This window comes from Pongo pygmaeus, chromosome 2, assembly GCF_028885625.2.
Source record: "Pongo pygmaeus isolate AG05252 chromosome 2, NHGRI_mPonPyg2-v2.0_pri, whole genome shotgun sequence".
Classification (NCBI taxonomy): Eukaryota; Metazoa; Chordata; class Mammalia; order Primates; family Hominidae; genus Pongo; species Pongo pygmaeus.
Window position 1 is genome coordinate 73,784,221 of NC_085930.1, and position 25,602 is coordinate 73,809,822.

The window sequence follows — 25,602 nt, forward strand, 5'->3', positions numbered from 1 at the left end:
CCCAGGACCAGATGGATTCACACCCGAATTCTACCAGAGGTACAAAGAGGAGCTGATACCTTCCTTCTGAAACTATTCCAAACAATAGAAAAAGAGGGAATCCTCCCTAACTGATTTTATGAGGCTAGCTTCATCCTGATACAGAAACCTGGCAGAGACACAACAACAAAAAAAGAAAATTTCAGGCCAATATCCCTGATGAACATTGATGCGAAAATCCTCAATAAAATACTGGCAAACCAAATCCAGCAGCACATCAAAAAGTTTATCCTCCACCATCAAGTCACCTTCACCCCTGGGATACAAGGCTGGTTCAACATATACAAATCAATAAATGTAATCCATCACATAAACAGAACTAATGACAAAAACCACATGATTATTTCAATAGATGGAGAAAGGGCCTTCAACAAAATTCAACACCCCTTCAGGCTAAAAACTCTCAATAAACTAGGTATGGATGGAATGTGTCTCAAAATAATAGCTATTTATGATAAACCCACAGCCAATATCATACTGAATGGGCAAAAACTGGAAGCATTCCTTTTGAAAACCAGCATAAGACAAGGATGCCCTCTCTCACCACTCCTATTCAACATAGAATTGGAAGTTCTGGCCAGGGCAATCAGGCAAGAGAAAGAAATAAAGGGTATTCAAATAGGAAAAGAGGAAGTCAAATTGTCTCTGTTTGCAGATGATATGATTGTATATTTACAAAAGCCCATCATCTCAGCCCAAAATCTCCTTAAGCTAATAAGCAACTTCAGCAATGTCTCAGGATACAAAATCAATGTGCAAAAATCACAAGCATTCCTATGCACCAATAACAGACAGAGAGCCAAATCATGAGGGAACTCCCATTCACAATTGCTACAAGGAGAATAGAATACCTAGGAATCCAACTTATAAGGGATGTGAGTGAAGGACCTCCTTGAGGAGAACTACAAACCACTGCTCAAGAAAATAAGAGAGGACACAAACAAATGGAAAAACATTCCACGCTCATGGATAGGAATAATCAATATCATGAAAATGGCCATACTGCCCAAAGTAATTTATAGATTCAATGCTATCCCCATCAAGCCACCATCGACTTTCTTTACAGAATTAGAAAATCTACTTTAAATTTCACATGGAACCAAAAAAGAGCCCATATAGCCAAGACAATCTTAAGCAAAAAGAACAAAGCTGGAGGCATCACACTACCTGGCTTCAAACTATACTACAAGGCTACAGTAACCAAAATAGCATGGTATGGGTACCAAAACAGATATATAGACCAATGGAACAGAACAGAGCCCTCAGAAATAATGCCACACATCTACAACCATCTGATCTTCGACAAACCTGGCAAAAACAAGCAATAGGGAAAGGATTCCCTATTTAATAAATGGTGTTGGGAAAACTGGCTAGCCATATGCAGAAAGCTGAAACTGGATCCCTTCCTTACACCTTATAGAAAAATTAACTCAAGATGGATTAAAGGCTTGAATGTAAGACCTAAAACCATAAAAGCCCTGGAAGAAAACCTGGGCACTACCATTCAGGATATAGGCATGGGCAAATACTTCATGACTAAAACACCAAAAGCAATGGCAACAAAAGCCAAAATAGACAAATGGGATCTAATTAAACTAAAGAGCTTCTGCACAGCAAAAGAAACTATCATCAGAGTGAATAGGCAACCTACAGAATGGGAGAAAATTTTTGTAATCTATCCATCTGACAAAGGGCTAATATCCAGAATCTACAAATGACTTAAACAAATTTATGAGAAAAAAAGAAACAACCCCATCAAAAAGTGGGTGAAGGATATGAATAGACACTTCTCAAAAGAAGGCATTTATGCAGCCAACAGACATATGAAAAAAAGCTCATCACTGGTCATTAGAGAAATGCAAATTAAAACTACAATGAGATACCATCTCACGCCAGTTAGAATGATGATCATTAAAAAGTCAGGAAACAACAGATGCTGGAGAAGATTTGGAGAAATAGGAACGCTTTTACACTGTTGGTGGGAGTGTAAATTAGTTCAACCCCTGTGGAAAACAGTATGGCAATTCCTCAAGGATCTAGAACTAGAAATACCATTTGACCCAGCAATCCCATTACTGGGTATATACCCAAAGGAATATAAATCATTCTATAAAGACACATGCACACGTATGTTTATTGCAGCACTGTTCACAATAGCAAAGACTTGGAACCAACCCAAATGCCCATCAGTGATAGACTGGATAAAGAAAATGTGGCACATATGCACCATGGAATACTATGCAGCCATAAAAAAGGATGAGTTTCTGTCCTTTGCAGGAACATGGATGAAGCTGGAAACCACCATTCTCAGAAAACTAACACAGGAACAGAAAACCAAACACCACATGTTCTCACTCATAAGTGGGAGTTGAACAATGAGAACACATGGAAACAGGGAGGGGAACATTACACACTGGGGCCTGTTGGGTGTTGTGGGGCTAGGGGAGGGATAGCATTAGGATCAATACCTAATGTAGATGATGAGTTGATGGGTGCAGCAAATCACCATGGCACATGTATACCTATGTAACAAACCTGCACGTTCTGTACATGTATCCCAGCACTTAAAGTATTAAAAAAATGGTCTGTAGATCTATGTGTAAAATGCAAAATTATAAAAATCCTAAAATATAACTGAAAATTTAGATGATCTTGGGCTTGGCAATGACTTCTTAGATCTTTCTAGATGCAACACAAAAGGCACAATTCATGAAAGGAACAATGATAAGTTGTACTGCATTAAAATTTAATATTTCTGCTCTGCAAAAGACACTGTCAAGAGAATGATAAGTGACAGACTGGGAGAAAAATATTTGCAAAAGACATCTATGATAAAGGACTATTATCTAAAATATTTAAAGAACTTTTAAAACTCAGGAATAAGAAAATGAACAACCCAATTAAAAAATGGGCAAAAGATCTGAACACACACATAATCAAGGTATACAGGTGACAAATAAGCATAAGAAAATATGTTCAACATCATATATCATTATGGAATTGCAAATTTAAAAAAAATGAGATACCAGTACACATTGATTAGGATTGTAAAAATCCAAAACACTGACAACATCAAATGCTGGTGAGGACGTGGAGCAACAGGAACTCATTCACTGCTGGTGGAAATGCAAAATGGTACAGCCACTGTGCAAAACAGTTTGGCAGCTTCTTGTAAAACTACATTTACTCTTACCATGCACTCCACCAAAGATTTTCTTCATTGGGTGAATGAATAAATAAACTGTGGTATATCCCTATGATGTGATATTATTTAGCTGTATAAGGAAATAAGCTACCCAGTTATGAAAAGACATGGAGGAAACTTAAACCCATATTTCTAAGTGAAAGAAGCCAATTTAAAAAGGGTATATACTGTATAATTTCTATTATATGACATTCTGGAAAAGGGAAAAGTATGAAGACAGTAAAAGATCAGTGATTGACAGGGGTCAGTGGGGTGAAAGGGATGAATAGGTGGAACACAGGGTTTTTTGGAACAGTTAAACTATTCTGTTTGATATAATGGTTTGTCATTATACGTTTGTCAAAACCCACAGAATGTACAACACTAAGGGTGAACCTTAATATAAATGATGGACTTCAGGTGATAATGGTGTATCAGTGTTGGTTCATTGATTGTTACAAACATAATGCTCTAGCACAGGATGTTCATAGGTGACAAGGGATATATGAGAACTCTGTACTTTCTGCACAATTTTGCGGTGAACCTAAAACTGCTCTAGAGAATAAAGTTTGTTTATTTATTTATTTATTTAGAGATGGGGGTCTCACTATGTTGCCCATGCTGAACTTGAACTTCTGTCCTGCCTCGGCCTCCTGGGTAGCTGGGACTATAGGCAGGTGCCTGCAAGCCTGGCTAAAGTCTATTTTTTTAAAAACGTATTTTCCCCCTTTTCCTAATGGCCCAGTCATTAGAAAAAACATTTATCTTTGACCATTTCTCATTTTTCTTTTTAGTTCCTTTGGTAGTTGTAAGGTGCTTATATCTCTTGTCCTTGATTTCTTAGCTTTGGGAAATTTACAACTTATCAATATGAATATGAGAAATTTAGCTCACATTTATTATCCCTTGCCAATTTCTGTTAGATATGTGGTTTTTCTATTAGTTTCCTTTGTAGCTTTTAAACTGAATTTTTACTATCTAGGTGGAAGAATCACTTTAGCCCAGGAGTTCAAGACCAGCCTGGGCGACATGGCAAAACCCCATCTATACAAAAAATACAAAAAATTTGCAAGATGTGGTGGTGCACGCCTGGTTATCCCAGCTATCTGGGGGGCTAAGGTGGGGGAATGGCTTGAGACAGGTAGGCAGAGGTTATGGTGAGCCAAAATCCTATCACTGAACTCCACCCTGTATGACAGAGCCAGACCCTGTCTCAAAAAAATTATTGTACACATTGGTATAGACATGTGCTTGTATTTCCTCTTTAATGCTTCATCACTGCCATGGAAACCACCTCAGAGATGAGTAGCATGGCAGGTGGGGAGGTAAGCAGTGATTCAGGGCAGCGTTGAATGAAAAGAAGGGAGGGAGATGGTACTTGCGTCTAACAATTTTAGATGCTTATGCATAAAAAATATCAGCAGATAGTTTTCCTGACTCCTTCTCCCAACCTTCCACTGCCATAAGAAATATGAGGGCATGAGGTTCTCTAAGAATGTCCAGAGAAGGGCCTAGGATGTTCCCTTGTAAGTACATAGAGGTAATACATTTGGTTTTATGATATATCTCTTAAATGCAACAGAATATCATAAAGCATTTTTCCTAATTATAATTTTTAGTACTTGCATAATTTAGAGTTGTATAATGGTTAATTTAGTCATTTGCTAATTGGTTATCCTAAGGGCTTTCTTCTATGCCGTATTTTCTTCTTAGCACTTTCTCTCTAGTTGATTTTGCCTTCAATGTGCTGGTGACTCCCAAATCTGTATCTCTGGTCTAGCCTAGTATTATTCTCCCAAACAGGTGCTTCAAATTTATGAAATTCAAAACTGTATTTATCCTTACCTCTAGAACTTGTTAATCTGCCACATGACAATGGATGGCACCACCCTCAGATAATTGCTCAGGCAAGAAAATAAGGTGTTAATCTTGACTCCTTCCTCTCCCTTATCACCCTTTATCCAGCCAGTCATCAAGTTCTGTTGATGCTTTCTGCTACATTTTAGATATTTCCATCCACTTTCCTTTGTCTCTACTGCTGTTGCCCTTGTCCAGCCCACTGTTGTTTGTCAGCTAGGTTACTGCAGCTGTTTTCTGCCTGGTTTCTCTGCCTCTGGTGTTACTGTCTTCAAATTTATTTACCCAACTGCAGCCGGAGTGATCTTTTTAAAATACAAATTCAGTCGATGTTACTTTTCTGTTAAATCTCTGATATATATTATACATACATGGATATGTGGATACAGACACACATCTACATACAAATGCCCTTGATAATGCATCTTTAGACCTTATTAGCCCACTTCTTGCTAAAAGAATTTATTTTCCTTGACGATGCCATGCTCTCTTTTGCTTCTGGAATGTCACGTAGGCTTTTTTCTTTTTTTGGCCTGGAATAGTCCCCCCATCCCTCTTTAGTTGGTAGCCGATTCTCATCTTTTACATCTCAGGTTGGCTGAGATATTCCCTTCTCCCCAAATACTTCCTTAACACTAAAGTCTGGAATAGGTACCACTAATAGGTGTTTGCAGGGAAATTTTTACTTCTTTTGGAGCATATATCATGCTGTACAGTAATTCTTGCTTGCACAAATGATCCTACTAGGCTGTGAGTTCTGTATATATATGAATACACATAAACAGTCATATACATGTTAGTTGAATGGATATGTGAATGAGCAGGAGAAATGAAAAGATTCCATCCAGCATCTACATAACGAGTTAGCATTATAAAGTCTGAGGGAGGATAAAACAAAAGCAGAAACATGAAAGAAAACATTTAATACCTGAAGGTAAAGTTTCCAATTGCTGCCTGTGCTTAGAAGTTGAAAGAACTATAACAATTCATATTCCCTTTGACTTTTGATAAATCAGTTCCTTTTCTTGCATGCAAATTTATTTCTATAAAATATAATTATTATTATAAAAATTATATAATTATTCAACCTCTGACTTTAAAAGTGAGGAAACAGAGGGTCAGATAGGTTAAGCAACTTGTAGAAACAAGAGTCAGGACCAGATCCCAGTTCTTTTGACTATCAGTTACTATGGATAAATTAAATACCCGTACAATTGTTAGCATTGTGCATCTTTCGAAAAATTATCCAAGTTCCCAGTTTAGGCGTCTTTAGAAAAATGGCCATAATTCTTTCAGGCCAGGAGGTCATTGCTTCTGTACCTATGGGACACTAATGAACAATAAGAGTTAATTGCTAATTAGGTAAGTGTGAACTAGTTCCTGGGGGAATCTGGTCAATGTTGGAGCATCTCTGGGTACAAATGAATATTTATTGGTGCATGGGTGCAAACCCTGTTGCTGTTACTTTGAGGAAGGGAAGAGCAGTACTCTGCTTTTAACCACATACTCTTTTTTCTGAAGCTTGTTTAGTATTGACTTCGTTTTAAACTCATGTCCTTACCTAACTCACATAGGTTCAGGGACTCCCTTGAGAAACTTCTGTAATAGCATTTCACGTCTGCTCATCTGTGCCCAAACAGTCTTTCATGACTCAGACATTTTGAAACTGCAGTGTGGTATTTTAAGGCCTTTCTAAATTGAATACTTTATTTTAAACAATTCAAATTGGTTGTGTGTTCTGTCAGTATAACAGGGAAGCCTTTTGTTTATGTTAAAAAACCACACACACCAAATTAGCTTGGTACTTATTTTATAGCTTAGTAATTGCTCACTGAAAGCATCTAAGTTGACTACTTTCTCATAGAATAGGAAGAAGAGCTTGCGAGAAATTTATATTAAAAATGAAAATGGCTCATAAAAAAAGAAAACTTCCCACTGTAGGTCAAAACTCCCTACAAGAAATTTTATTGCTATAACATATACCTCATTGTTCAGTGAAGCAGGAAGGTTTGGAATAGACCTTAGATTTTTAAACACATCAACTAACATTGACATGCTAGGCCATAATGACATCTCTCATAATGTCATCTGCAGATCTCAGAATAAATGCTGGCCAAGCTCCCACAGAAGGTGTAGCAGTGATCTATAAAGGGTCTGCTGCTGCCAAACATCCCATTTGTTTTTGGGATCTGAGGATGAGGCTTCGTAAATCCAGATCATTTGTTTTGGATTCACTATTGAAAACCTGGCTTAGGAGTGGGTACAGATGTTTGCTTTACTTAACACCATAGGCTTTTGTTAACTGCAGCTGCACATATGAAGTATTTAAATTTGAAAGTTAGGGACTCCTGGTGAGACCCGTGGAATCACCTGCATTTTTTACCCTTCTTCAGATGAGGGAGGAAAAGGAGGACAGTAACCCAATGACTCTGTGGGGATTTGTCTGGCAACCTGGTTCTTGGACATTTTTGCTTTGAGTACAGGCATAACACCTGCATCGGAATCCCATTCTTTCTTAACACACAACAGCTACAGACATCTAAGGTGGTGAGAATGTATTAGATATTGCATTTTTATTTTTGATAGTGAGATATTCTATATCCTGGACTGCCTTTAAAAAAAAATACCATATGGCCTTGAATAATTTATTAAATGATAACCAAACAAATACGGATACAACTCTGTTGGTTATAGCTTTCTTTCGTTTTTTTTTGTTTGTTTGTTTTCTTTTGGCTGCAAGCAAGCATAAATTCTTCCTTCTGAATAATTCCCTGATTTCCTTTGAGGGACCATTCTCCACTCTTTCATGTAGTATTGCTGGGAGGGTAAATTTTCAGGTGCTTGTCTCTCTATGGAATCTGAAGAGCACAGAGCCTCCTTCTCTTGGCTCACAGGGGACTGACATGATGAACCCTGGCAGTCATATTCTTTTTCAGAATTTTGAATCTTGAGTGAGTGATTTAAAGACACAAAGTACAGTTGGATATTATTCATCATGGGGAACAGCTGCAGTGACATGTTGGTTTGACTGTTCTGGCAACAACGTGCTTGCTGTCTTTCCCTCATTTTGGCCTCTTGGAGTTCCTTGGTTGCTGCGTGGTTCTAAGCCTGCTCTTCCAGGCTCCTGTTGGGTCTGACACTCTCCTGCCCCAGTATGTTTGCTTTTGATAAAATTAGTCAGTGTCAGTTTTGCTGCTTACAAATAACAACTTTGATGCATATGCTAAGTCTGGTTACCTAAGATGGACTCTATTTACATTTATCAATGAAGCATCAGGAGGAATTTACATGAGACACTCACTAGTTTCAGTTACTTGTTTGGATCATTCCCATTAAAATAATTCTCTTCAATATCACCTATACTCTTTGCCACTGACAAATTAAGAAATGCATCTTTTTCCTAGACTTAATAAAACATGTAATGAATTTCTCTGTAATGAGATCACTCTGAGAGTTGATACATACTTTATGTGCTAAAATTCTTTATGACTGTGACATAAAAGGTAGGGTGATTTTTGTTTTCCAGATTCCAATGTAGCATACATATTTACCTCCCATTGCCAAGATTCTTCTCAACATGCAGATGTTGACACACTTCTCAGATAAATGCAGTGATTTTTCCAACACGAAGGGCTATGTGTTATTAAGGAACAGTGGTTTCTTAACAGAAGGCTGCTATGCCTGCCCCTGATTTTTGAAGAGGATGTCCCGTTCTTTGCATGTAAAGCAGAAAAGGGCATATCATTGGGGCAATTAGGATAGCAGATACCTCTGTGACCTGCTTTTCAAAATAATCAGTTCAAGTTTCATTTCTTACAGATTAAATTGTTAGCTCGTTTGGGTAACAGCAAGGGACAAGGTTAGAGATTGAAATAAAGTATTAGTAGCATGCTTTCTATTTGAAGTGTGGTGTTATTTGAGAAAAGTTCTCTGTATTATCTTCTGCAGGCAATGGTAGCCTTTCTAAGGTCATTGCATTTAAAAACCAAAATGGGCCTGAAAAATCATTTATGTACAATGATCTCATTTCATTAACAGGGAAACTGAAGTCCTAAATGTTATGTGACCTGGCTAAGATTACATAGTTGGTTGCATCACAGTCCTCTTCCTCATTTTCTTGTAATAAATGCATTCCCACCTCTCAAAACTCAATTGTGCCTAGCTATTAACAGGCCAGCTCTGTAGTCAGTTCCAGGCTGGAAAATTTTGCTTTTTGTCATTCTCTGGCATGGTGAATTGTTCAGGAATGTCTGTTAGCTGGTGTTCTTTCTCTAGAAATGGACAGATCTTTCTGATAATATTCTTATCCCTTCTATAAATCTTTTGTAGACATAGGGTTATTAAGCCCTGTAATTCACATGTACCTCCCTTTAAAGCATAGACTTTTTTCAAAGTTATGGTAAGGTAACTTTTGGGTACCCATATGTGATAAAAAGTATGTATTTGGTTCCCAGTTTCTTGTACACAGATCCTAAAGCCCTTGGAATCTCCGGAGTGATAAGAGTGTCTTTTGTATACCAATGGGATGACTGGTGGCTGGAGGCCCCCAGACAGCTTCAGAATGGGGGCTAGTCACCAGAAAGACCAAGGCATGATTAGAGGATTGGGAATTTCAGCCCCACCACTGGGGAAGGGAGAGGGGCTGGAGATTGAGCTAATCACCAGTGGGCAATGATTTAATCAGTCATACCTAGGTTATGAATCCTCTGGAGAACTTCCAATTTGGTGAACATGTTGAGGTGCTGGGAAGGTGGCATATCCAGAGAGGGCACGGAAGCTCCACACACCTGTCTCCTCCTTTCTTGCCCCATGTGCCTTTTCCGTCTGGCTTTCCTGAGTTGTATCCTTTATAATAAACCAGTAAATATAAGTCAAGTATTGCCCTGGGTTCTGTAAGCCATTTTACCAAATTATCAAAACCGAAAGGTGTGTTGTAGGAACTCTTCTTCTTTTGTTGCCAAGACAGACAAAACTTTTGGCACTTATGATTGTGGGCACAATACTTATGATTGGCATCTGAAATGAGGGCAGTCTTGTGGGACTGAACCTTTAAACCTGTGAAGTTTAACTCTGAGTATTTAGTGTCAGAACTGAGTTGGATTGCAGGACACCTGGTTGGTGTCTGGAGAGTTGGAGAATTGGTTGCTGTGAGGAAAGAAAGGACACATTTGGTGTTGGAAGTGCTGTGAGTAGAAACAGCACAGACCAAGTCACATTTGTAATGCTCTCGGGAAACTTCTATCTAAAAAAAAATCTATCATAAATTCTCGTAAAATGAAGTTTCTTTTTCTTTTCTTTTTTTTTTGGGTGACAAGGTCTCACTCTGTCACCCTAGCTGGCGTGCAATGGAGTGATTATAGCTGACTGCAGCGTTGAACTCCTGGGCTCAAGGGATCCTCCAGCCTCAGCCTCCAGAGTAGCTGGAACTCTAGGTGCATGCCACCTTGCCCAGCTAATTAATTTTTTTTTTGTAGAGATAGGGTCTTGCTATGTTGCCCAGGCGGGTCTCAAACTCTTTGTCTCAAGCAGTTCTCCTACCTTGGCTACCCAAAGTGTTGGGATTAGAGACATGAGCCAGTGTGCCTGGCCCTGAAGTTTCTTTTAGTGTTGTTAATAATTTTTAATGTATCTATTTGGAAATTCTGATTTTCAGACTTCATATTTTCTTGGAGCAGATCATACTTGATGATATGGCCCATAATAATTGGAATTTATTAAATGTTTACTGTGTGTTAGGCACTATGCTAAATGCCAAACATTATATATGAATTATTTCATGTAGTCCTCACAGCAACCTCCTAAGCAAGGTAATTTCATAGATGAGAGAACTAAGGCTCAGAGAGGTGCAATAGTTTTTCTCAAATTACCTGGTTAGTAAGGAATGGTGCTGAAAGTCTTAAGAGAAATGACATAACTAAGACATGCTCTGATGGTTTCTCTTCTTGGCTTTTGGGGCTGTGGACATTTATAAGAAAGGTGGATTATCAAAGGCTCACCAGAGGATTTCACAGGAATGGAATATACACACCTAGTTGCTAGCATATGAAGGAGGATGATTGTCTGGGTGGGCAGTGGATTCTTGTGACAACCAGGGAAGGATGCTTCTCTTGAGTCCTAAGTTTAGACCAGCCAGTGAGAGATTGGCCACACAGGGTGTGTTTATTTGTTCAGCATTTTACTTATCTCTATGTATGTCCTTGTTTTATTTCACTTGGAGTTTATATTCCTGGAGGCTAGTTGCCGTTTTGATCTAAATTGCTTCATACATCACTCAGCGCAGTTTCTTGATAACGAAGGTCACATAACACTGTGGTTATTGGCACACACTTTGGCATTTGGGTTTGACTCTCATTTCCTACTTTTACCTTCTAGCCACCCTTAGTTACAATAATTCACCTTTTTGAGCTTCAATTTCTGTATTTGTAATTTGGAAAAAATCGTAGGTTTATGAGACAAAGGATGGAGGGGCTCCTCTTGGTGCCTGACATCTAGTAATGGCTGTAAGAGGCATCTCTTTCTAGTGCTGCTGCCACTGGGTACTTTTATTACTAACTAAAATGGTCCATTTAAAAGAATTGATATGTCAGGGTTCTAAGAATTTACAGTGTCGTTTTTAGGATTTGGGACCTTGGAAAGATGGAGGAAAGAATATTGAATGTCCTTTTATTTAAAGAGAGCAGGTGTTTGAACTTCTCAGTAACCACATTCTCTATCACCCTTCAATTCCCCGTACATCAGACCTAGGGAAGCAGTGAAACAGAGCTGTGTAAAGGTGAGGGCAGATCAGAGAATGTGGCTGCTACTATTAGTTAGAGTTGGTTCTAATTGGCCCCACAGGGGCTGCTTTCCATAAACTTAGTTATTGGAACAGCAGTGCTACCCTGAGTATTCTGTCCCCTGCCATCTGCTACCAGAGGATGTGTGCTTTTTTTTTCTAATCTAGGATGAGGGGAATTGGGGCCCAGAGTTAGCTGAATGCGGCAAGAGATGTGTATATGCAAAGGGTGAAGGAGACATAGTAGAGTGGCTTGATATGTGGATAACTATGTTTTGAGTTAGAGCAGGTGTCTAGGAAAATTAATTTTGACTTAAAGTTATTTTCACTGAAATCATAAGATAAACTGTAGATTCATAGTTATAAATGATATATTGAAAATGACTTACAAAGTCATCCACATAGTCTGCATGGTCCGACCCCAACTACCTCTGTCTCCTCCTCTCCCACCACACTGGTCCACCACACCCCCTCTGCTTTTAGTTCCTACAGGAAGCTCTTTCCCACTGCAGGGCCTTTGCATGTATTGCATTCTCTTTCTGTAACCTCCAACTCTCTCCATGGCTACTCCAACTCATTCTTTAGGTCTTAACCTAAGTATTCTTCAAAAAAGCATCACACTCAAATATAAATTAGGTCTCTGTATTCATAATGATTATTTGCAATAAAGTAATGAAAATTAGAAAAAGGAATGTGTTGGCTTCTGAAACAGGGAGCCCAGGGATGGAGCTGACCTCAAGCATGACTGGCTCTAGGGACTAAAAGCAATGCCTCCTGCATTTTAGCTCTGCTGTGCTCCTCCCACCTCTTAACTCCATGACTCACTGTTGTTTTCATTCTTCCCACCTGAGGACTGACTTCGACCACGTAGCAGAGGGAAAAGGAGCAATGGCTAGAGACCATTAAGGTTTCTCTTTTCTGGCCTGGCTAGGCCTGGATTAAGGAGAGTGTGGAGCCCTGTGTTTGAGGTTAATCTCCCAAGGTAGTGTGGAGAACATGTCTATCTGTGTGAGGGAGGGGTGACTCAGGAAGTCCGGTGGGGAGGAGGAACAGGGAAGAATGGCTACTGGATAGATGAAAGCCGATGGATCTCCACTAGTTTCCCTTGTGGTTTTCTGTTGCAGAAGCAGTTATTTTTCTTCATAGCACTTGACCAATTTGAAATGTAGTGTATTTTGTATGTTCATTTGGTTAATATCTACTGTGTGCTTCTGCAGGTTGGCGATCCATTCTGCAGTGTTCATGGCTGTATCCGCAGTGCCTGTGGCAGGCACATAGTAGGAGCTTGGTAATCATGTGTGGAATGAATGAATTGAATGGTCAAGGAAATTAGAGTGTGTGAAAAGGAAGGAGATGGATGTGTTGTCACCATATCGTTATACCCAAAGAAGCTCTAGAACGCTTCTTAGAGAACTGGGTCATTTGAATGATTGGTAGAATCATGAGTTGAGGGCTAGAATGGGGCAGGGGTTGTTAGAGTGTAGTGTCTGTTCCAGCAGGACCAGCATTATTAGGGAAAGTGCCAAAAATGGAAACTCCCAGGTTCCACCCTATGCCTCCTGAATCAGAAACTCTGAGGATGGGACCCAGAAATCTGTGTTTTAGCCCCCAGAGTGATTTTAATGTGTGTAATGTTTGAGAACCACTGGAGTAGGGGACAGGGAGAAGTGAGAAGGTCATGCTTACATAGTCATAGCATATAAAAGTTACCGGCAGGAGGCAGTTCCTTGGGTTTTTTGAAACTCCTTTTTGATCTGAAGTGAGGCAGTAGAGCATAATTGTTAAGAGTACTTGAGCCAGGTTGTCTGGTTTAGAATCGAGGCTCCTCTGCTTATAGAGTAACTTTGTACAGCTCACACTATCTCTCTAAGCATCCAATTCCATATAAAATAAGGAAACGAATATATTAATAAAATAACCATAGCAAATAGTAGCTAATTCATATAAGTGCTGCGGAGACTAAAAACGATAATCACGGCCAGGCACAGTGGCTCTTGCCTGTAATCCCAGCACTTTGGGAGGCCGAGGTGGGCGAATCACAAGGTCAAGAGATCGAGACCATCCTGGCCACCATGGTGAAACCCCGTATCTACTAAAAAGACAAAAATTAGCTGGGCATGGTGGGGTGCACCTGTAGTCCCAGCTACTCAGGAGGCTGATTCAGGAGAATCATTTTAACCTGGGAGGCAGAGGTTGCAGTGAGCCAAGATCGCGCTATTGCACCCCAGCCTGGGTGAAAGAGTGAGACTCTGTCTCAAAAAAAAAAAAAAAAAAAGAAAAAACGATAATCATGATGGTAATAATAGCTAACAGTTATTAGGCCCTTATTAAGTGTCTAAACACTGTTGAAGCTCTTTCCAAGTGCTAGCTTATTCAGTGCATACAATTTATTGAATGCTTACTATTATTGCTTAAAAATGGAGAGTGGGTAGATCCTATGTATTTGGAGTGGGCCAGAAGTTTCTCCAGTTGAGGGAATCATGGTAGAGGTTAATCAGTCATCTTTATGACCTGGAAGAGTGTGGGGCTGGTGTCCTCCTCCTGTTGTTTCTGCTCCCACCATCCTGCCCTCTGATGGGCTCTCCATCCTACATCTTCCTGTCTTTTTGGCTTCACTTGATGCATAGCCTTATAGTAAGCCATAAGTACTTGTAAGCCTAGTCATGTCTGACTGGGGTTATTCAACCATTTTGATGTACTTTTCTAAGTGGGGTAAACTGAAGGTATTCTATGTACAGGCCTTTACTAAGCTCTGCGTTTTTGAGTATTTGCACTTCAGGGATTTTTCTTAATTGTAAAGAACCTAGAGAGACTTTTATAACCTCAGGTGACTTCTACTCTCTGCTCATGATTAAGGTCACTGAGATGTGGATCGATCTGACAAACCCATGGGTTTTGGTCATTTGAGTTCCTGTCACCAGGGATTTGGACTATTCACCAGTGCTGTTTGTCTGCATGTGTGTTAGCTGGGTTTATATACCATAGACTGAAGCTGCTGTTCTATCTGGTCAAGTTGGAGACTGAGAAGTTTGTGTTGTGGTGCATGGTTATTTTATGACACAAACATTCATTGGGTGCTTACTGTATGTGAAGTCCAGAGACTTCATTCATGATGAATGCTTAAACAGTAATAGTTTGTCATAGTGGAACTTGCTTGCTCAAAACAACCTGGGGCTGGTGATATCTCAGCCTAGGAAAAGGTGTGTATTAACTTGAAGCTGACTGAACTCCTGAGGCCTGTGGGGTACTTAGTATAGACAGGGATGCTGTGACAAGGAGAGGCACTGTGAGCCTTCAAGGCTCAATTGTCAGCAGATGTTTTTCTAAGATTAACTATCTCCAGTGGCCAAATGTGCTGTGGGTGGAGATGTTTTTCTCCCAAGAGTGAATCCTCAGATTCAGAGCCTTTCCTTTTTTTTCTCCTTCAAATGCTCCCTTGTCTTTCTACTGTAATTAATTTGGTACATGGCCACTTCTTATGCACAGCTAAAGTTTGACACCGTGAGTGGAGGAGTTTTTGTCAGAACCCTTGATTGTCCGAGACAAACCCAATTTGAACTAGCTTAAGAAAAAATGAGTTGATTGGCTCAGGCAACTGGGAGGGATGGTGGTGCAGACCATAGAATTAAGGAAAGCACTGTAGGACCAGGGACTTGAGAATCAGGACACAACTTCACCAGGGTTTTTTCCCTGCTCATCTCTCATTCCTGCTTGTCTGATTGTTTTCATTTTCCTCTCTTATCTCAGGTTTTACATCTTAACTCTCCTAATGTAAAGAGCTTTGCTTCTTTCCAAGGTCCATTTTTTTTTCATGCCCAGACAAAGATCTGATTGGCCCCATGTGGTCTTGGGTCCACCACTAGACTCATCCTATGCCTAGAGGAGTGGGCAGGGCTGACATTCAGCAGGTGTATACCATTGTGGCAGGAGCCCATCCTGAATGTTGGCCCCCTTGCTGTGCTAGTTGTGAACTATTTTGAGTAGTATCCCTGGAAATGGGATATTCTGATTGGCTGATTTGGGTCATCTGTCTATCTCTGTGAGCTCCGGATGAGGGTAATGGTGCACATGGCAGGGTTTGTTATAAAAATAAGAGATGGGGAAAATATGCTAGGGAGCCAAAAACTTGCCACCAAAATATGCCTTGAACACTGTGTAGCTGAATTCAATAAAAAACAGTTCCTCATTACACAGCTTGTCACGGAGCATCCCAGCTAGGCCATCTGTTGACACTTTGAAGGATAAGTTGTTGCTTTTTTCTCCCCTTTCCAGGTCTTTTCCGAAATAATGCTAAACTAACCTACCTTGCTTTTCTGATGGAAACTTTATCTGCACCAATCTGCTGGCATGAGGCCCATTGGGCTCTGCTCGTAGGAATAATGACTGATTTTTCTGCTAATGACAGACATGAGGTCCTTGCACTGTTCCCCTCAATTAGGTTTTGTCCATCTTCATCACACTCCACCCCCGGCCCCTGGTCCTTTTGCCTGCCCTTGATTCTTTTTCCCTCCTGTTCCTTCTTGCTTACTCTTATCCTTAATGCTGTTCTCTATTGGACTGTTTCTGTCAGAAGAGATAGCTAGGGGGATTATGATGCTTATTTAACGGATGAAGAAATGAAGGCTCAGAGTTTAAAGTGATTTGTTCCAGGTCGCGCAGTTGGTATTTGGCAGATGAGCAATTTTTAGTCAGAGCCTTTTGATGCCAAAGCTCAGACTCTTTCCTCTTTGCTGTGTTCTCTCGCTGTGTTTGCTCAGACCTTTAAACATTACCACTGCCTTCCCAACACATAATCACCATTTGGAGAGGGGGAGACTTTTGACAGTGACTTAGGGATAATTGTGGAGGGTGAATCTTGAGTTGAGTGTAGAAGAAAATTCAGGCTTTTGATGGGCTGGAAGAAGAGAGGAGGCCACTCTAGGGAACAAGAGCAACCTGAGTAAAGCAGCTGAATGAGAAGAGGCCTCTGTCTCATGTCATGAAACCAGTGTGGGAGTAGTGGTAGTAATAACAGTATCCTCAAGGAAAGTGGTGAAAAACCAAGGTGGCAAAGTGAGCAGCTGCTGTGCTCCAGGCACCGTTCTGAGCACCATCATGCTTTACCTTGTTTAAGTCTTAAGGTAACTCTGTGAGCTATGTAATACCATTGTGTCCATCCTCCACTGCTGAGGAAACAGAGGCACAAGGAGATCATTAACTCACCCAAATCACATAGCTGGTAAGAAATCAAGTTTACAGACTTGAACCTGTCTGATCCTGAAGTCTATTCTTTCTCTTAACAACATACTTTGCAGCTGGAGGGTGCTGCATGAATTTGAGAAGAAGCCAGAAAAGCAGTCCCAGAAATCTGTCCAGAGAGCTGATGCTATTAGTAAAAACTATTCTATTTGTCAGTTTTTTTTTAAAAAAAAAGATATATCTTTGTTGAACATTAATCATCAATTCATAAATATCTTGCAGTCTCCTTGTACAAGATGCAAACAGCACAGAGAAAAACGTGCAAGTTTCCCCTTCACCTCACTGTCCCCTCATCCTGTGCAGATTACTTTGTATTCTAATTTATCTCTCAGGCTGCTGCAGTGGGAGAAACCACTCTGCCATCAACTTGTTGTAGGACTCGGGGCACATCACTCGTTATCTGTGTACCTGGCTTCTCCATTGGTAAGCTTGAGCCTCTTGCTTGCCTCCCTTCTAGGCTCAACATTCTCCAAATCTCTTTCCTCACCCAGCGGCAATGACTCAGGAATCCTGTGGGTAATAAATTATGTTCTGTAATAATGAACCCTTTCCTTCTGTTCCATCTGCTGATTTCACTTTTCACAGTGAACCTTGATGGGTTGAGGCAGAAAAACTCTCAGTTTAGAAATGAGCTTCTAACCCTTGGAAGTGCACTTGGTGTTGGGAGATGATGATGACAGGCCCTCGGGGTAGAGAGCTAGGAGCAAGGTGTGGGGACTGCTGGGGGGAGTAACTCACAAACCAACCCTACACACAGCAGTGATCCATCCAGGTTGGATTTGAGGGTACCAGCGATTGAATGGAGACACCCGTATTTATTGACCATGATAAAATGGTTGTGTGAGTGAAAGAACTCAAACATCTGGTACCTCCCTCATAGAGCTCACAGAAAAATAATGATGAGAACCGTCTCTTGTGCTTGGTGTTAAGGTGGCAACAAGTTGTACAGGTGTTGAGTAGAGGAAGATGATGTGATCACAGTATGGTGCTGGCCAAAGGCAGCTTCCTTGAGGTGGTGAGATTCTAAGGCTGAAATAAATAAAAAGCTATATGCTCAATATAGAAATCTTGGATAATTTTTAAAAAGCATAAAAGAAAGAATGGAGTATTATCCCACCAAAGATAACTGCTACTAGTATTTTGGTACATGCTTTTCCAGTTACTTTTTACTGTATTATATAATCAAAATGAAATCTTATTATACACTTGTTGTTTTGAAACTTTTGTTTTTAGCAATATGATATTTTCCTGTCAATAAATCTTCAAAAGCATAAATTTTTTTACAATGAAAATTGCTTTTTTTCTCATTATAAAAGTGTAGTGCTTGCGAAGAAAAAAAATCAGAGGATATACAAAACGTTATAAGGAAGAAAAGAAAAAAAATCACAATTCTACCCGCCAGCAATTATTACTATTATTTGAGTATATATACATCCCAACTTTTTCCAAATGTGTGTGTGCATATGTGAAACATATATGTATACTATATATTACATTTTATTCCTTTAAATATTTGATTACTATCTCTCATCCACCTTCCTCTCACAGATTTTTAAACATCATGAGGGCAGAGACTGTGTCTGTCCCATTCACTAGAGAATTCTTATTTCCATGCACAGTGCCTGGCACATAATGGGCGTTCATTTAGTAAACATTTATCAAATAAATGAATGAGTGAATGATAGGTCCACATTGTAATGGATCTTGAATTAGATGATGATAAGAATGTTGTCTAATCACTGGGAAATGGGACAGGGCTTTCAGAACTATGGACATCAGGTTATGGATCTTTGCTTATATATGTTTAGCATCTGTGCATTAAAAAAACGCACAACACACACACACACACACACCCACCCCAAAAAACCAAACCCAAACCATTTGCTGCTTTTAAGTACATGAAAAGTTGCACTTTTGGCTACATTATGACTGTTAAGATTCATGGCAATTTAAAACACCTCCATTCATCACTGTCCACATGTCTCTAACTAGCTCTAAGAAGGCAAGGAACATGTGGTGTTCATCTTAGTACTGCTGCTGCATTGGCATATGTGTCTTCGGCATCAGCACATGTTTCTTGGTGAGTGTGATGGTAGGAGGATGAAAGGGGTGGAAAATTATTTATAGAGAGGCCCTGTGGTGAATAAAAGGCATGCGACGCTTCTCTGATGTGACCAGATGCTAAGGTGACTACTTATTATTTTAACATGTCTCTCCCTTACCTAGTTTCACTGGACCTGATTAAAGAAGTCATAGTGAGAAATATGTGTGGGCAGACAGTTAAGTAGCTAAGCCAATTTATAGTTCCACTGCTGTAGCATAAGACTCTGGTACACACTCTTAGAGACATTTTATATGCTCTGAACTCAAATGAACCAAGTAATAATTTGGACCTGGTGATTTTAAACTTTCATGTTGCTGGAAGGGATCCAGGGAAGTCAACTTAGAAATTAAGAATATTTGGACTGGAGTGACCTTGGATACCAGCTAGTTCAGTCTTCTCATTTTACAGATGAAGAAACTGAGCCCCAGAAGGGAGAGTGGAATTACTCAAGGTCTTATAGCAAGTCCGTGGTAAAACTGGAACTAGAACTCAGGCATTCTAAATTCTAGGGTGATATAATTTTAGCATCTGCTGTGAGAAAGATAAAAACTTAAAACATCATCCAAGAACACCTGACCACCATTTGAGGGAGGGAAGGAGGGAGGGAAGGAGGGAGGGAGAGAGAGAGATGGAAAGAGAGAAGAGAGGAAATGAGGACAAAGGAAACAAATGAAAATGAAAACTGTCCTAGATAATACATTCTGTGGTTTCACAGAATGAGCTGGAAAGCAATGCTCCTATGAACTTCTCCATCACACATGAAAAACCTGGAGGGTTGTAGTTTTAGAAAGGAATTTGAAATGCTTTGGACATCACTACTGGAAGCTTACCACCTTTTCTTCTGATCTAAATGAATTTAGCAAAGGAACTCAATTTTAGTCACAGGAGACTAATTAAGCAGTCCAGCATGAACCGTAGCTAAATCCCCTTGTATGAAGTGCAGCACACATACAGATAGATGAGCTGAACTGTGGCCCTGATGAAATATGCTCACAGAATTAACTTGGCCTCTTACTAACAGCTGTGGAGCCTGGGTGAAGTAAAATTTTTGTGGAAAACAAAGAGAAGAAATTGTAGTGACTTACGTAATGCTCCTTAGAATTTTTCTTTGTATTTCCATGTTTACCTTTTCCCTCCCATCCTGTTTCTCAAGTTGGGCTACTGCAGTAATCTCAGACAGTTCTCCTAGACTCCAATCTTTCTACCCCAGCTCATGTGAAACATTGCTTCCAAGTTTATCACCTTAAAATAACCCTTTGGTGATTCTAGTTTCTGGCTTAAAACATCCCAGGATTTTCGTTGCTGAAAGCTGTGCTTCTCAACTTTAAGGCTGGATTCAGCTTGGGAGAGCTTGTTAAAAATGCAAATTCCTAGACACACCCCCAAAAGATTCTGATTCCATGGATTTGGGATGATGCCCAGGAATTTATATTTTTAACATATTCCCAGTGTATTTCTTATGGAGGTACCTCAGAAACAATATTGAGAAAAACTGGCCTGCATGGTAAAGTCCAGCTTGTTAGGTGGAGGAGTAAACTCAAATGGTGGAAATACAGATCCACGGCAGGCCAGAGGGTGAGGAAAGAGAGATTTTGGGTCCAAAACATCTAGAGGAATTGAATACATTAGACAACCATGACTGTGGGAGACTTTGCAACTTACAGGTAGATATAAGGGAATTTGAAAAGTTATGTCACCAGTTTTTTTGAGTTGAGTCTGCAAACATCTGGCACAGCAGAAAGAACTCTGCAATAGGGTCAGAAGATATGAGTGTGGGTTCCATCCACTTATGAGCTATGTAACTTTTTGGTTAGCCACTTCACTTCCCTGAGCCTCAGCTTTCCTCATCTGTAAAATGGGATCAGCAATACCTCCTCTGCCTCTTCATTGATTTGTAAGGATCAAATATGTGAAAATGTTTGAAATGTGGACTTGGTATTTATTTATATGAATAGTCTGTGCTCTTTACCCTCTCTTCATCTTTGCCAAGTGGCAACAAGAATCTTGCTCAGGAGAGTAATTGCAGTTAAACAGGCTAAGCCTGTGTGGGGGTGGTGTGGGGGAGTGTGTGTTAACATTAATCCTGCTACTGCTATTTGCAGGAGGAAAGAAAAAAGTCATACAGCAGCCTATGGAATGTTTTTGATTACCCAGTGGATTTGGGTAACTTGGAGGTCTGCTGTCGAGCTGCATACTAGAATCTGACTTCCTCTGTGAGCACGAATTTGGCTGAGTTTAATAGTGAGAAAAGCTTAAGAAAACCCACACATGCTGAAACCCAAAAGGCTAATGAGGAGAATAAACAGCTTGTGTAATTAGACCTTGTACATTTCCCTAAAAAGAAATCATGAAATATGTACAAAATGTTGTCTCTGAAGGCGTCATAGTTAGTCTAGTTTTCAATTTGGAAACTATGCTCATTGCCTGTAGGAATTACAAGAACAATAGGCTTCTGGTTTGTCTATAAACTGATGCTCTCACACGAAGTCTGACATTTGAAGCTCTGGCCTGGCCCCCATTCACAGCAGCAGGCATTCACGCAGATCCAGATTTGCTCTGCACTGAATGCCCACAGTTTAGTGCGACCTTAGGTGGCTCTAGAGTGACTTCTTGATGAGCCAAAGTCTTGTAAATGTACTGTTTTGTTTTGGCTTCACACATGTTTATTCTTCCTTATACTGCTTGTCCACACAAAAAACACAATGAAATGCTTTATCTTAAAAAAATCAATTATTATTCTCGGAGGCCTATGGTGTCTTCAATAAAAAGGACACAATTTAACTTTTCCCCCTACCACCTAAATTTGTCAAATCTTTGCATTTTGCCAGTTTTGCTTCATTTTTTTATTACATATTATTATTATTTTGTATGTGGCTTAAACAACAGAAGTTTATTCTCTCACAATTCAGGAGGCTAGAAGCACGAGGTCAAGGTGTTCGGTTGACAGGGTTGATTTCTTGTAAGGTCTCTCTCTTTGGCTTATCGATGGCCTTTTTCCAGTGTCTTCACCTGATCTTCCCTGCGCGTCTATTTTTTTTTTAAAGAAGTAAAATAAAGATACAGTTAAAGCCTCTGAGAAATCCTTCCCTCCTCATTCTTGTTTCTCTCCTTTGCTTTCGAGAAGTGACCACTATGCCGAATTAAGCGAATAACATGATATTAAACTGAATGTTTTGACTGAAGTAACAGGATTTCAAGGTGAGATTCTCATCCACTTGTGGAAACGTGAAAGTAGATGTCCCAAATCAGACCTTACTTATCTTTCAAAGACCATATGAAGTTCTGTTTCTCCTGCAAATTGTTTCTCAACTGGTATACAACTTAATTTTTTCCCTGGTGAATTTTAGTTGCAGTACTTGTAGATATACCTTATTCTTTTCTTGTGTTTAAAAAAAAATAGGTAAGAAATTTTGTGGTTCAAAGATAAAAAAAATTTTTAATTTTTTTAATAAAAGAATATAAGAAAACCTACACATGCTGAAACCCAAAAGGCTAATAAGGAGAATAAACAGCTTGTGTAATTAGACCTTGTGCATTTCCCTAAAAAGAAATCGTGAAATATATACAAAATGTTGTCTCTGAAGGTGTCACAGTTAGTCTAGTTTTCTTTTTCTTCATATATATATATATAAATAAAATACTTTAAGTTCTGGGATACATGTGTACAACGTGAAGTTTTGTTACATAGGTATACATGTGCCATGGTGGTTTGCTGCACCCATCAACCCGTCACCTACATTAGGTATTTCTCCTAATGTTATCCCTCCCCTAACCCCTCACCCCCTGACAGGCCCTTGTGTGTGATGTTCCCCTCCCTATGTCCATGTGTTCTCATTGTTCAACTCCTATTTATGAGTGAGAACATTTGGTGTTTGGTTTTCTGTTCTTGTGATAGTTTGCTGAGAGTGATGGTTTCCAGCTTCATCCATGTCCCTGCAAAGGACATGAACTCATCCTTTTTTATGGCTGCATAGTATTCCATGGTGTGTATGTGCCACATTTTTTTAATCTAGTCTATCATTGATGGGCATTTGGGTTGGTTCCAAGTCTTTGCTATCATGAATAATGCAGCAATAAACATACGTGTGCATGTGTCTTTATAGTAGAATGATTTATAATCCTTTGGGTATATTCCCAGTAATGGGATTGCTGGGTCAACTGGTATTTCTGGTTCTAGATCCTTGAGGAATTGCCACACTGTTTTCCACAATGGTTGAACTAATTTACACTCCCACCAACAGTGTAACAGCTTTCCTATTTCTCCACATCCTTTCCAACATCTGTTGTTTCCTGACTTTTTGACGATCCCCATTCTAACTGGCATGAGATGATAGCTCATTGTGGTTTTGATTTGCATTTCTCTAATGATCAGTGATGATGAGCATTTTTTCATATGTTTGTTGGCTGCATAAATGTCTTCTTTTGAGAATTGCCTGTTCATATCCTTTGTCCACTTTTTGATGGGGTTGTTTTTTTCTTGTAAATTTGTTTGAGTTCTTTGTAGATTCTGGATATTAGCCCTTTTTTCTCCCATTCTGTAGGTTGCCTGTTTACTCTGATGATAGTTTCTTTTGCTGTGCAGAAGCTCTTTAGTTTAGTTAGATCTGATTTGTTTATTTTGGCTTTTGTTGCCATTGCTTTTGGTGTTTTAGTCATGAAGTATTTGCCCATGCCTATGTCCTGAATGGTATTGCCCAGGTTTTCTTCTAGGGTTTTTATGGTTTTAGGTCTTATGTTTAAGTCTGTAATCCATCTTGAGTTAATTTTTATAGAAGGTGTAAGGAAGGGTTCCAGTTTCAGTTTATTGCATATGGCTAGCCAGTTTTCCCAACACCATTTATTAAATAGGGAATCTTTTCCCCATTGCTTGTTTGTGTCAGGTTTTTCAAAGATCAGATGGTTGTAGATGTGTGGTGTTATTTCTGAGGCCTCTGTTCTGTTCCATTGATCTATATGTCTGTTTTGGTACCAGTACCATGCTGTTTTTGTTACTGTAGCCTTGTAATATAGTTTGAAGTCAGGCAACATGATGCCTCCAGCTTTGTTCTTTTTGGTTAGGATTGTCTTGGCTATGTGGGCTCTTTTTTGGTTCCATATGAAGTTTAAGGTAGTTTTTTCCAATTCTGTGAAGAAAGTCAGTGGTAGCTTGATGGGGATAGCATTGAATCTATAAATTACTTTGGGCAGTATGACCATTGTCACGATATTGATTCTTCCTATCCATGAGCATGGAATGTTTTTCCATTTGTTTGTGACCTCTCTTATTTCCTTAAACAGCAGTTTGTTGTTCTCCTGGAAGAGGTCCTTCACATTCCTTATGAGTTGTATTCCTAGGTATTTTTTTCTCTTAGTAGCAATTGTGAATGGGAATTCACTCATGATTTGGCTCTCTGTCTATTATTGGTGTATAGGAATGCTTGTGATTTTTGCACATGGATTTTATATCCTGAGACTTTACTGAAGTTGCTTATCAGCTTAAGGAGATTTTGGGCTGAGACTATGGGGTTTTCTAAATATACAGTCATGTCATCTGCAAACAGAGACGATTTGACTTCCTGTTTTCCTATTTGAATACCTTTATTTCTTTCTCTTGCCTGATTGCCCTGGCCAGAACTTTAAATACTGTGTTGAATAGGGGTGGTGAGAGAGGACATCCTTGCCTTGTGCTGGTTTTCAAAAGGAATGCTTTCAGCTTTTGCCCATTCAGTATGATATTGGCTGTGGGTTTGTCATAAATAGCTCTTATTATTTTGAGATACATTCCATTGATACCTAGTTAATTTAGAGTTTTTAGCATGAAGGGATGTTGAATTTTATTGAAGGCCTTTTCTGCATCTATTGAGATAATCATGTTGTTTTTGTCATTGGTTCTGTTTATGTGATGGATTACGTTTATTGATTTGCATATGTTTAACCAGCCTTGCATCCCAGAGATGAAGCCGACTTGATCGTGGTGGATAAGCATTTCATATGCTGCTGGATTCAGTTTGCCAGTATTTTATTGAGGATTTTTGCATCGATGTTTGTCAGGGATATTGGCCTGGAATTTTCCTTTTTTGTTGTGTCTCTGCCAGATTTTGGTATCAGGATGATGCTGGCCTCATAAAATGAGTTAGGGAGGATTCCCTCTTTTTCTATTGTTTGAAATCATGGCAGAATGAATGGTACCAGCTTCTCTTTGTACCTCTGATAGAATTTGGCTGTGAATCCGTATGGTCCCGGAACTTTTTTTGGTTGGTAGGCCACTAATTACTGCCTCAATTTTAGAACTTGTTATTGGTCTATCCAGGGATTCGATGCCTTCCTGGTTTAGGGTTGGGAGGGTGTATGTGTCCAGGAATTTATTCATTTTTTCTAGGTTTTCTAGCTTATTTGCATAGAGGTGTTTATAGTATTCTCTGATGG

At 39.5% G+C, this 25,602-nt stretch overlaps 1 long non-coding RNA gene across 2 annotated transcripts in view; it reads left to right on the forward strand.

Annotated features, from left to right (window-relative positions):
- LOC134739173 (uncharacterized) overlaps window positions 1-25,602 on the forward strand; it is a 368,829-nt gene that overhangs the window by 68,375 nt on the left and 274,852 nt on the right. The window lies entirely within an intron of this gene.